The sequence below is a fragment of the Rhipicephalus sanguineus genome, chromosome 4 (assembly GCF_013339695.2).
Source record: "Rhipicephalus sanguineus isolate Rsan-2018 chromosome 4, BIME_Rsan_1.4, whole genome shotgun sequence".
In the NCBI taxonomy this organism is placed as follows: domain Eukaryota; kingdom Metazoa; phylum Arthropoda; class Arachnida; order Ixodida; family Ixodidae; genus Rhipicephalus; species Rhipicephalus sanguineus.
The window spans coordinates 165,381,773-165,394,896 of NC_051179.1; positions in this window are offsets into that span (position 1 = coordinate 165,381,773).

A 13,124-nucleotide genomic window follows, 5' to 3' on the forward strand; every position below is an offset into this window, starting at 1 on the left:
AATTAGGCCCAGTGCAGTGTGTCGATGACAACAACTCATCTGAGACGCGCGCTGTGAATAAGGTGCTGTCGAAGTAGGCTAAAGTTGATAAAGTGACAACGAATATTAAAATATTAGTGAGAACTAAGACAATTCTACCAACGAAAATATGGGGGATGCTATTTGTAGTAATTACCATATAAATGATCTTTTTACAAGCTCGAAGCTCAACAATCATCCCAATATGAAAAGAAACAAATCATTGATGAGAATACCATGAATGGCAGATATATCATGTGTTATAAGAAACATCCCGCAGCTGCCCTACTGTCAAAGTCTTGAACCGTAAATAGCCGTAAAAATTAGAACACAAAGATTTCGTCGACTTATCTGTTAACTGAAGAGACATATTGAACAAACTAGATAGAGCTATCAGTTTGTACTCAGTGCGGCAGAAACCTCAATGGCCGCTGAATCACGTCTTAACCACTGAATGAGTGATGGTGAATTATTTGCGTTTGACTAAGTCTACGAAGAGATAGCGTCAAATTGATGGAGGAGTTTTTTTTCTGCTTATCTAGACGACCTTACAATCTCGCAGCCTCGCTATCTGTCATGGCGCTATCAAACTAGTTTGCTGTAAAATTGTGTTATCTAAGTGTCTGCTTGGGGTGGGCCATGATGCATCATTATTCGGGGACACTGCTGTCTTTATATGTAGAGTTCGTTCTGATGTGTCTGGAGGAGTCGTGTTGTTCGGTCTAGCTTTAAATCTGGCGAACTTGTGCTGTCCTGATAAACACTGCGACACTGATCCTCGCAACTTGCACCATTGCGAGAACTGAAGTGATAAATGTAGATACGTTCACTTTATTAAAGTACGCAAGTGAAGTACCCAGATTAGTAAGTTCCAATTACGTTCTTGCCGCTTCCTAATCAGAAGAATGCCGATTTTGTTTAGTTTGTCGCACATATTTAGATGGCATGCGTGGAGAGAGAGAGAACAACTTTTATTTTTCCACAATGACCTCCGAAGCGTCCTAGCTAGGTCAACGAGGGAACCGGCAGGCCAAGCCTACCAGCCCTCTCCTGGGCTCTCTGGGCGGCAAGTAGCTGAAGCATTGGGTGTTGGGTCATGAATTTGGAGACCGGATTTTAAGCAAATGCCTATGTTGTTCCTTCGCTCTCCTATCGAGCCATTTTGATATATGAGCTTGAATTACAGGTTAAAAAGGGCTTTGATGGCGTTCTTTTTTAAAGTGCCCATAAATGCCTATATTTGGACTTCGTGCCTCAATGCTTACAAATACCTACAAATGCCTATTTTCATAATTGGCGTTTATATGAACACTATGTAGCCTCAAATTTCGCTGCCGTGTACAGTTTGGGACCGTTATTCATGTTACCGCGCAACACTGACTGTTTGGAACTGCGGGGTTCAGCCTATTTAGTTCAACCAACTCCCGGAAAACAACCGCTAGCAGGAGTGAAGTGTGACTCACGGGCCAGTATACGCCGCCGCGGTGACATGGCGCGAGCGGTTCGCGAATGCGAAACCGTGGAGGGCCGTCAGCGGGAAGGGGAGTGAAGATCGAAAAACGAAATAAGAATGCGATGTGTAAGCAGCTTTTCTGTCGTTGGTAATTTACATTTGAAAGTGTTCACTGCAGTAGCGTAGCCAGGAATTCCTTTGCTGTGGGGGAGGGGGGCAGGGAAGGGGGTTCAAGCATACATTGCTTTCCGTGAGGGGGAGGGGGGTTCAAGCATACTTTGGTATGTGTGCGTGTATATATACGCATGCAAAACTGAAAAGCTGGGGGGGGGGGAGGTGTTGAACCCCACCAACTCCCCGCACTCCGCCTGGCTGCACTAGCGGTTCACTGCCATGGGGGAAATTTGCTCTACGCGATTCGACCCGTCCAATAGGGGAAACCCATCGATTCTGGTCTTCTAGCGATGTTTATCTGCTCTTGCTCTGTCCTTCTCAGTCATGCCGAGAAGATACCCACCAGTGTGTTTATCCGACAGTGGACCCTTGACTCACCGTGCAGAACAGAGGAGATACCGTGTTCTACGAACCCTGCGGCAAAAGTACAATTGTACGGCTATGTTCAACTGTTGGCGCCGTTGTGCCTTCTTAAGCAATAAGATATTTAGGGGCGAAGCTCCTGAAGACCTAGCCTTGTCCGCCGTCCGCGTCCGTCACGGTACACGATCCGAAACCGAAACTGAAAAATATATGTGAAAAATATAAATACATGAGAGGGTGCACGGAACAATCGAAAAAAACACGTGTGAAAAAAAAATACACGAGAGGGTGCACCGAAAACCTAGGAAAAATCGAAAATGAATACGAACAATAAAACATCTGTGCAAAAGTACACGAGAGCGCGCTGCAGAAAAAAAAAATACATAAGAGAGCGCTGCTGTGGCCGCCCTCTCACAACCGAGAACACGCTGCAATAAAACTATCCAACAGAACCGTCGTCACAATAGTGTACCTAGTTCCGAATCTCTCCCGAAGCAACATAGAAAAGTACATCGATCTAGCAATGAGCGATTATCAAACAAAGTACATGAACAACCCTTTGGTGCTAGTCGGTGACATTAACGTTGACATCACCGACAACGACTGGCTTGTGCAGTATATGACGTCTGGATACAATCTACGATGCATTTCGTGTGACTGTAAACAGCCAACAACCAACAGGCGGACGTGCATAGACCTTGCCTTTGCCAACTGCAGGTTCGATCCGATCAAAGGACTATTGGCTCTACGTTTCACGGATCATAAAGCAGTGATAAAAAAAGGAAAACGGAATCCTTAACTCAACACGCCACATGAATTTTGACTAATAAAATGTCTATACTCTACACGCATGTTCTGACTCATTTACATGATGAAGAGTGGGTAATGTCGCGGGAGATTCACGTTTGCCGAAGAATTCGAGCTTCGCCCCACTCTTTATCATTCACTTCGTGGATATGCGTCAATTTGTTTTTGTTTTTCTAGGTAGATGCGTGTTTGCCGATAATTACGGTATAGGAGGCCTAAAACGTTGTTCTGCCTGCTTATTTTTGGCGCCTAAGGCGACCATTTTTAACGCCTAAAATTCGGGCCTCTAGTCATGATGTGTTGGGTCATGGGCCACCATTTTTGTGGACCTAAAATTTCGAGACCAGAGAAAACAAAAGTTCTTATCAGTGCTCACCCTTCAATAGTGTAGGTTCTGCGTTTGCATTCCTAATCTCATCTTAAAACCGTAATATTCTATTCCTCTCATTTGAGTACCTAGACTTACAGTAAACGAAAAATATATCCAAAGCCGCGGTGGCTCAGTTAGGGTGCTCCACTGCGTGGTGACCCGAAAGACGGGGATTCCATCACGGCCGCTGTGGTCGCATTTCGACAGAGGCGAAATGCTAGTGGACCATGTACTGTGCGATGTAAATGCCTGCTAAAGAACCCCAAGAAGTCTAAATTATCTGGATCCCTTCATTACGATGTCTTTCATAGCCTGAATCGCTTTGGAAGTTATACCCCATAAACCAACTAGCGAACCAAAAAAGATCTTGAACCGATAGCTAAAATAATATTAAAAATCGAAGATAGCTTTCTCTGCACGGACAAGTTTGAGGTGTCAGCTATTGGAATCTTTGATCTTATTCGCTACTTCTGCGCATGTTACCAAGGTGGAACGGCTTTATGAAGCTGGATCTAGAGGAAGCAGAACAAAATCCAATGAATACGTCCATATTATGGCCTTGACGACAATTTTAGTGATAAAAGGTCGCACTTTACTACAGAAAGCAAATCTTCTGATTTAAACACTTTTCCTTTTTTTTATTGAAATGATGAAATAGGAGATGTTGGTACCATTATGGTGGCACGGGCCACTCCTTCTCGCTTAGCAGACAAAATATGTAGTAAGAAAAGTACCAAGGAACAAAATGCATTACTGGAGAACATCACATGGAGGTTCAGATACGACTAATACGTTCATATGCACACAAGAGTTGTATCACAAGTTCAAATGGAAAAAGTCAGTTCACATGTAGACGTTCAAACTAGAATATTCTGTATGCTTGTCATACGCATGAAAACACACTGACGTTTTATTTATTGGCTTATTGGCAACGACAGTCCTTCATCTTGCGCTGAGGTGAGTGCTATGTCACAATAGGATCGAGACCAAACTGACAGTGTCACAATGCGGCATTGTTTCACTCGAGGCGCAATACATTAGCCGCGCAAGTAGCAGACGAGTCAGTCTCGCATCCTTCACACACCAACGACGAACAAAAGGATTTGTTTGCGAATAAACAAACTAAACATCTGAGCAAAGGAATAAAGTGATGGATGATACGTCTGCTGAAAACGAAACCAAAGCTTTAGCCTACGTTAAAAAAACCTGTGGTATTCAGCCGTTCCTTCTGTTAGCTGAGGCACTAGCTTACCAATAATGCATTGTCCTTCATCAGCATTGTTCCTTGGAAATATAACGGCGATGTGCTGTACGCGCGACAAGCCTGTCCTACGGAAAGTTTTCCTCATAGACAATCAGTTGTTGCGTATCCATGGTGGACGTTACCCTTCTTCATTTCAGGGTTTAGAGGTCATACCTTTCAAACAGCGTCTCGGAAAGTCAACAGAAATTTAAAGTTTATGGTACGTATTTCTTAAAAGACTACGCATATAGAAATCATCTCTGTATCTTCCTTCAGATACTGCTTGCAAGAGCTTACATCGCGTGCCGTTTTTATGCAAGCGCGGCGACTCTATCGCTGGAATTATCAGGCATCAGACAACTTTAGTTCAGAAGCAGACATATATTCATATGTCTGCTTAAGGGTATCTCATAACCTGAAGTTGCAGGCGCATTTATTTAACATACCCTTAATTTGTGCACGCATTTATATTGGACAAACCGGCCTGTGGTTCAACGTAAGGGCTATGGGCAGCACAATAACCTTGGTGGGATGGAATGCGGTAGCCACCTGGCAGAAAACTGCAGAAAGCGCACATGCACTTTTGCATTTAGGATCGCAATTTCCTTGAGAAAGGAAAGATGATAAACAGAAGGTGAAATAGTTGAGGCGTATTGAATGAGGAGACCAGGTGATAAGTGTGTCAGCTGCCCGTCTTTGGTGTTATAGGACGAACTCGGAACACTGCACTCCCTGAAGGCGGGTGACCAGCGCAGCTGACGGGCGCGCTCCAGCCTCTGCTACGTTCGCCGTTCTTAATAAGTGCGCTGATTCTGGGACGTTCCCAACATGCGTTGCCTCCCCATAGTAGCTACGGACGATCGTGCCAACGCAGGACATGGACTCGACTAACGTAGCGAAACACGAAAGCACTATTTTTTATCACTTTACTGCATTTGTCCTTCCTTTGCTTCCTAGAGGACGCCGGGTCTTTTATACGTTAATGCTTCAAATCCACATTTGAATCATTAACCAGGTAAAAACTCGAGCGCGCACTGACCAGTGGGATAACTAATGCATTAGTGTTAATTCTTCCACAGCTCCTGAACGGGCAATAGGGCTTTTTTTTTTTGTACGGAAAGTGATGCAAAAAGTCTAAGGAGATGTGTCACATGTAGCTGCGCTGTAAAAAAAACATGGTTGATCCCTCCATCATAGGAATCCGTATAACACGAAAGTAAAGCGTGCCCTTACAGAAGTAACTGAATGTTTATTGTACATGGATATAAGAGAGTTTGCACAATGTATATTGATGTCTGGCAGCTGTAGCACGTTTAACGTGGATGCATCCATTTTGATGATTGGTGGTACATCTCCATCCTGACGACTGACGTCCCTGCTAAATGATTTACCAACCCTTGTGGTAGCTGTAGTAGTTAACGGTGAAAGCGTAATTAGAGAACTATACTCGGGGACAACTTTCTGTGGCAATGAAGGGAAAGCTACAGAGCCACAATGCACGTATCCTACCGCTCATGAATGTAGTCCCACAATTACGTCCGTATTTTCTGCGTGAAATATATAAAATACTCCTTCATTTTCTACATGTAGGTTTCTGAGACGGAGCGCAGCGCACACAAGCGCGATATTTGTATTTCTTTTACTTTATACGTTGTCACTTTGCGTTTTTGCGTGCTTGAAAAAAATCACAGCATATCCACGGAGTGAATGATGATGAGTGGGCGAAGCTGCGGAGGTTCATCGGTAAACCGTGAATCTTCCGTGAATTCTGCCCAGTACATCATCACCGACGTGAGATCGGGCGCGTTTATACTAAAGGTTCGATGAGTTATGACGACTTGCAGCTCACTTTATTTTACATGTACGCTGTGAATTTTTATTGTTTAGAAAACCATTGCTTTAGAAAAATCTGGCGTCTTTTCGTTTTGCTTTAGAAACATCTGGCGTTCTTTCGTTTTGCTTTTACAAAACATCTGGCGTCTTTCGTTAGTTTATTTCATCCATCAACGGCGTTTTGAACAAAATATTTATTGTTTAATCACGCACAGGAGAAATCTCACCAGGCACTACCTTGGAGGTAAACAATGGCTGCTAATGGGAATGAGAGACAGAAGAAGTCGGCTTTTAGCTAACACTTACACTTCTACTTCTACTAACGTTTGCTACTGGAACATGCCATTGACTGCTAATGGGGAATGAGAGACAGAAGAATTCGGCTTTTAGTTAACGCGCACGCTGCGAATTTTTTGTTGTTCAACAACGCACAGGAAAAATCTCCCACCGGCACCACCTTGGAGGTCAAAGCGTAAGACTTGTTACGGACTACGACTACTACTACTACTACGACGACGACGACTACGAGGGACAAACGGGTGCCGCCTTAAGGAGCTTCGCCCCTAAAAGTCGCGCCTTTTACCTGTACCTTAGACGCTAAGCAGCGTTTGCGTCGAAATGCAACGCCAGCCATCACTTTCCACGGTGTTACGAGGCGCGCGCCAAACCGGACTACTTCGCGTAGCAGTACATGTACAGACACTCCGCCCCCGCGGCTTTCCCGTCATTGCCACAGAACGTTGTCCCCGACTGTAGATGTGATAGCCAGAAGAGCGTCGCTTATTGGACGCAGAACTTGGTCGCCATCCCGCGGCATGTTAAAATGTGATTGAACACCACGGCCGGACTAGACGGAAACGCAAAGCGCGTCGTGCCGCCCGGTAGCCCGGCCGCGATTTTTCGCGGGGCGAGCGCGTTAGCATGGAACGCGGTGTTACAGCCAGGTGAGGCAGGCGCGCGTCGCAGAGCTATTTTAGGGGCGTAGCTCCTCTTAGTCTAACCTTGTCACGCGTCCGTTGTTCGGCGTATCTCCCGGCAGCCGGCAGTAAACGGCAGTATCTGTCCGGTGGTAGTGGTGGTGGTGATGGTGTGCGGCGTGACCACCCTTACTGCGCGTGCGGATACCCTCTCCACACACCTCCTCTCCACTCCCCCTCGCCATTCCCCATGTCCTCTACCCTCTCCTCCTTCCCTCTCCACTCACCCTCTCACCTTCCCGTCTCCCATACCCCTCTGCACTACCCCTCTCCCATACCCCTTTCCACTCTTCCTCTGAAACGCGGGCTAGACATGCCGAAATTCTCTCCTGCGCAACGCCGCGATGAGCTCGAGCGCATGCGCGTACCCTCCCCTTCTCTCTCCTCTCCTACGCTGCCCCCCTCTCGCCCGCCTGTCGACCGCGTTCCCCGCTCACCCTGTGAGAATTAACGGCCAGGCTAGATGGAAGATACGACGCGCGTAGCGTCCGTCTTCGCGTTCCACGACGCGAGGTCGGCAGCATGCCCAACGAACGCCAACGGAACGCGATCGTGGAGGTGCTCCGGCTTCGCATCGCCTCATGGTCCTCCTACGGTACCCCCCCCCCCCCCGCCCCTATCTTGCCTCGCGGCGCTGGGGCGCCGACGCAGGCAGCGTCGCGAGGCAGCGTCGCGACAGCGTCTTGATTGAAAAAATCACAGCATATCCACGGAGTGAATGATGATGAGTGGGCGAAGCTGCGGAGGTTCATCGGTAAACCGTGAATCTTCCGTGAATTCTGCCCAGTACATCATCACCGACGTGAGATCGGGCGCGTTTATACTAAAGGTTCGATGACTTATGACGACTTCCAGCTCACTTTAATTTTACATGTACGCTGTGAATTTTCATTGTTTAGAAAACCATTGCTTTAGAAAACATCTGGCCTCTTTCGTTAAGCAGCTGGCGTCTTTTCGTTTTGCTTTAGAAACATCTGGCGTTCTTTTGTTTTGCTTTTACAAAACATCTGGCGTCTTTCGTTTTTTTATTTCATCAATCAACGGCGTTTTGAACAAAATTTTTATTGTTTAATCACGCACAGGAGAAATCTCACCAGGCACTACCTTGGAGGTGAACAATGGCTGCTAATGGGAATGAGAGACAGAAGAAGTCGGCTTTTAGCTAACACTTACACTTCTACTAACGTTTCCTACTGGAACATGCCAATGGCTGCTAATGGGGAATGAGAGACAGAAGAATTCGGCTTTTAGTTAACGCGCACGCTGCGAATTTTTTATTGTTCAACAACGCACAGGAAAAATCTCCCACCGGCACCACCTTGGAGGTCAAAGCGTAAGACTGGTTACGCACTACGACTACTACTACGACTACGAGGGACGAACGGGTGCCGCCTTAAGGAGCTTCGCCCCTAAAAACCGACCGCTCGCGCTGCACAACCGTTCACTGACCACCCCGTATATATAGGCACTGGATTTTGACCTCCAAGGTAATGCGTGTGTGGGATTGCTCCTGTGCGTGATTAAACAATGAAAATTCACAGCGTACATGTAAAATTAAAGTGAGCTACAAGTCGTCATAACTCTCATCGAACCTTTAGTATAAACGCGCCCGATCTCACGTCGGTGATGATGTACTGGGCAGAATTCACGGAAGATTCACGGTTTACCGATGAACCTCCGCAGCTTCGCCCACTCATCATAATTCACTCTGTGGATATGCTGTGATTTTTTTGGTTTGTATTAGCGCGATGCTGAGCGAGGCAGATGCTCTTACGATGCTTGGCTAAGGTCGCCAGCTAGCGGTATGTTAAGGCATTGACAAAATTAAACTTCTATTGAAAACGCGCCTAATGGGAGGGACGCGTAACGCGTTGCAGCTGCTAATCTCGGAGGCCACAGTGATGAGGAATTACTTCACCTTACCGCTCCCAGAGGGCAACACCACCCCGCCGACAGGGAGAGTGGTAGATATAAAAGGCGCGTTTGTAAAATCGCTAGAGTCTGTGACCGTGGCGCAGTGGATAGCGTGCCCGGCATCTGTTGTTGCGGACCGTGTGGTCGTGGGTTCGATGCCCTTTGACGGAACTTTTTTCTTTGCCATATAATCGTGTATATTTTTTCGACGTCGTTTCCGTGACGGAAATACGTCAGTGAAGTCTTGGTGGACCCCGGGATAAAACACTTTCGTGTTAAAAAAAATATGCAGAATTTCTTTCGAGGCACATTGCTACGTAGATGGAACGATTACACAACCTCGTTATTGAATAGATTGACTCATACAATCTTTTGTATGATGATGCGTGCACATGTGCACATGATCATAAAAAAATTGCGCCATCTCCCGCTAAAGGGGACCATTAGGCGATTAGCCAGAGCACGTGCAAGATCGTGTTCCGTTGACGTTCGTTGCACATGCTACCGACCTAGTTCAGATAGTTATCGAACCAAAGCTGGTCGCACACGTTCAAGCTGTGTCCGGAGATCTGGTCGAGGAATTGGCGCTGGAACTGGGCGTCGGCACCGTCGAAGCCCGGGTGTTGAAGTTGTCTAGCGAGGCGTTCTGTACGGGCGTTGGACTCGCCTTGTCTGTGCGCAGCCGACGCGTTGGCTCGACGCTGACGCTTGGCTTCGACGTCGGCGTTGCGTACGGCGGGGTTTGCTTGCCGACGCTGCCGTTGCGTTTAGGCATGTCGCGCCCGCGTTTCATCCGTAGCAGTTTCCTGCGGACGTTGCCGTTTCCTCTGGCCTTCCCTAGCCCGGTGCTCGTGGTTTGCTTGCCGACGTTTACGTTGCGCTTCGGCGCGTCGAGCCTTCCCCTGCTCCACCTGCTGCTGCGCGATCTCGGCAGGCGTTAAGGTATTACTGCAACTGGCGCCGACATTGACGTTCGAATTCATGACACCGGCGCACTGACTGAGCGTGTGTACGACCTAACGCGAGCCTTTTATCTAAACGAGGAGAGGGAGGGAGAATTATGGAGAAGTGGAAAGGAGAGATGGGAAAGGGGAGAGGGTAAGAGGAGGAGCGGAGGGAGAAAGTAGAGAGGGGGCGAAAGAGAGAGGGATAGGGGAGTGGAGATGATATGTGTGGAGAGGGTTTGCGCATGCGCAGTAAGCGTGGTCACGCCGCACCGCGTTTGAGCTCCGCGTAAGATGCTTCGCATCTAAAAGGTCGTATCGCTTTGTGGACACTGTGATAAACCGTGATTGGTTGCGTGACCATTTTAAGCAATGTGAATTTGTTTCTTTCGTCGAGCATTGTATTCAGGCTGTTCGTCTGGTGTCTTCTGTGGTCAACCCGTGGTAGTCTTAGAATAAACTGAGTGAGTTGCTAGACGCGTCTCCGCTTTACTTATGAAAGCGGGAAACCCACGCGAGGAGAAAGAAGGGCTGTTTGACATCATTCGAAGCCCTTTTGTGAAGTGCAAAGCAGCTGCAACCTAATCTTTACCGGGCTACGCGTGAGAGGGTGTTCCCATTGTTCACATGCACCTGCTCATCCAGCATGCTGTTTTGATGCTTGTTTTGTGGTTTTCTTCATTGAAATGAATACTGAGCTCTATGTTGTATGCCTGATTTCAAAGAAAGATATGCCGTTTGCCTTCAATTGTTAAGGGGCCCCTAAACAATCCAGAGGTCGAAATTTACTTGTGGTGTTGCAGTTGTTCACGAATGTACAGTGAACGCTAGCCGGTTTACACGCGTTTGTTCGTTTCGCTCTTTCCTTCGCTACGTTGCGTTTGTCGGTTTGTCTGTTCACCTCTCCGAATGCCCTTGCTCAGAGTCCGAGGTGAAAACGGAAGGAGCGCTCGCATCTCCTAGCAGAGGAGCACGCGAGCGCCTGTGGTGAGTTGGGAATTCCCCACTTTCGGCGGCACATACGTGCTATTGGCCGCGAGATCGAGCGGAGTCGCCGCCTGGCGGCTACTGACTGAAGCGCGCCTAGTGTGGATTGCTCCCTGCGTCGTCTGCTAGCCACGTTGTGTTTGCATGTTGCGCGTACGTCCTGCACGATCTCAAAGGGCGGTTTGTTCTGCTGTGTTAGCACGAGTTTAACTGCTCGTACGTATAACATGGTGTACAGAAGCAAATGAGCTTGCTCGGCTGCATGCGCATTGTAATAAGATCGGTGAGTGCGACTTTCGAGAGGGCTGTGTATTGGTATCGTAGCCTTCGTTCGCCAGAATCATTTCAGTGTTAGTGCCGCTTTCTGCTTCAAGCACATCCTAAAGTGCACTTGGCATAGTCTCAAACATGAGGAACATTAAATAGTGTGTGAGTGCAGCGTTTCAGCGACTCGGTGGTAAGCAAAAACGAGGCTCATGCACTTTCGCGTTGTTGTTAGGCGTGTAATCCCGGCACTCCAGTTCATGATAAGCTTTTGTTGTGCTTAAGATGTCCTTTTATTGTACGGTCGTGGTCCCGCTACAGTGAAATATTTCTATGAAGTGAAGTCTTAGACTTCGGTACGCAAACTGTCCTTAAAAAAAGAAAAGAAAAAAAACAGACAATGGAATGACACGGCAGTGATAAAACGGAGTTGCCACGCGCAATTTTAACTTGGGGCAAAATTTATGCACAGCCACCCGTGTGCTTAGATTTACGTACGATTTGAATGACCCAGATGTTCAAAATTAATCCCTACGGCGTGCCTTACATTTATGTCGTGTAATTTCACGCAAAACCTCATCCTTTCTTTTTACATTATCGTGAGCGTTTGTGTGGAGTTGTTATAAATTGTTGGAAGGCAGCGGATATTATTAGCTTTAAAAACAGACACTTGTTCCATAGAATAACCGGACCTCTGTTGCATCATTGTCATGCACGTAATCAATCGGTGAAAGCTCTGTGCTAAACTCTTACCTGCGTATATATGCGTATTCGCGTGAACAGTGTCACTGAACTCATTGCACAGGAATATGGACTAGTATACAAATGCACAAGAAGCAAACACTTAAGTAGTTCAGTCGTGCTACTGCAGTGCGTAGTGCACAGAACACAAGCTATAGACACGGACAGAGAATACAACGAAAAACGTCAGTCATATAGTGCGTAAGCACAGACTGTCATCCAGGGCGAGCATCCCTTTCATCGGCAGATTGCGCTTCTCTCACTAGTAATAGTAACGTTGAATGATCTTCGTGCATCGATTCAACAATGAAGAGCGTATATATTACCAGTAAGCTGCAATCAACGCATTTTATTCGCCGACAATAGGCTCAAACCACTCACAACGAAGCGCCACTGTGTGCATTTGTATACACGCCTCCGACCGCTTCTCCACACTAACGCGGCGACGGTGCTGCCACCTATGGGTCGATCTCGCGGCCAATAGGATTTATGTGCCACAGGAGTTTCTGCGCAATTTCCATTTCGAACGCTTTAAAGCCTGATTTAAAAAAAGTTATTACTAAACCATTTTCGATCATCTTTGAAAACATACTTGCTCTCGTAACTTTATTCAGCATACCATTATGTTTTTGCATTGCCTTTATTGATGTTTTGCCGTGTGTTTTTATGCTGTTTCTGAATATACGTGCTCTGATCACTTTAATTAGTGCATCATTCCGCTTTTGCATTGCCTTTATTGATGTTTTGCCGAGTCTTTTTATACCGTTTTTGAACGTACCTGCTTTCATCGCATTAATTCGTCTATCAATTGGGTTTCATGTTGCCCATATTGAGTTTTTCCATACATTTTTTTATTATATTTGTGAACGTATATTCAATTTATTCCCTGGGCTGAATAATTTTTTCGTCTAATTCTGATAAGAGGGCCTCCCACAGTTCTTACTACGGGGCCTCCTTCTGATTCATTTTACCGCTTTTATCATTTACTGTTCCGTTTTTCCTAGCTATTCTGTCACATTTTATAATGTATTCTTTC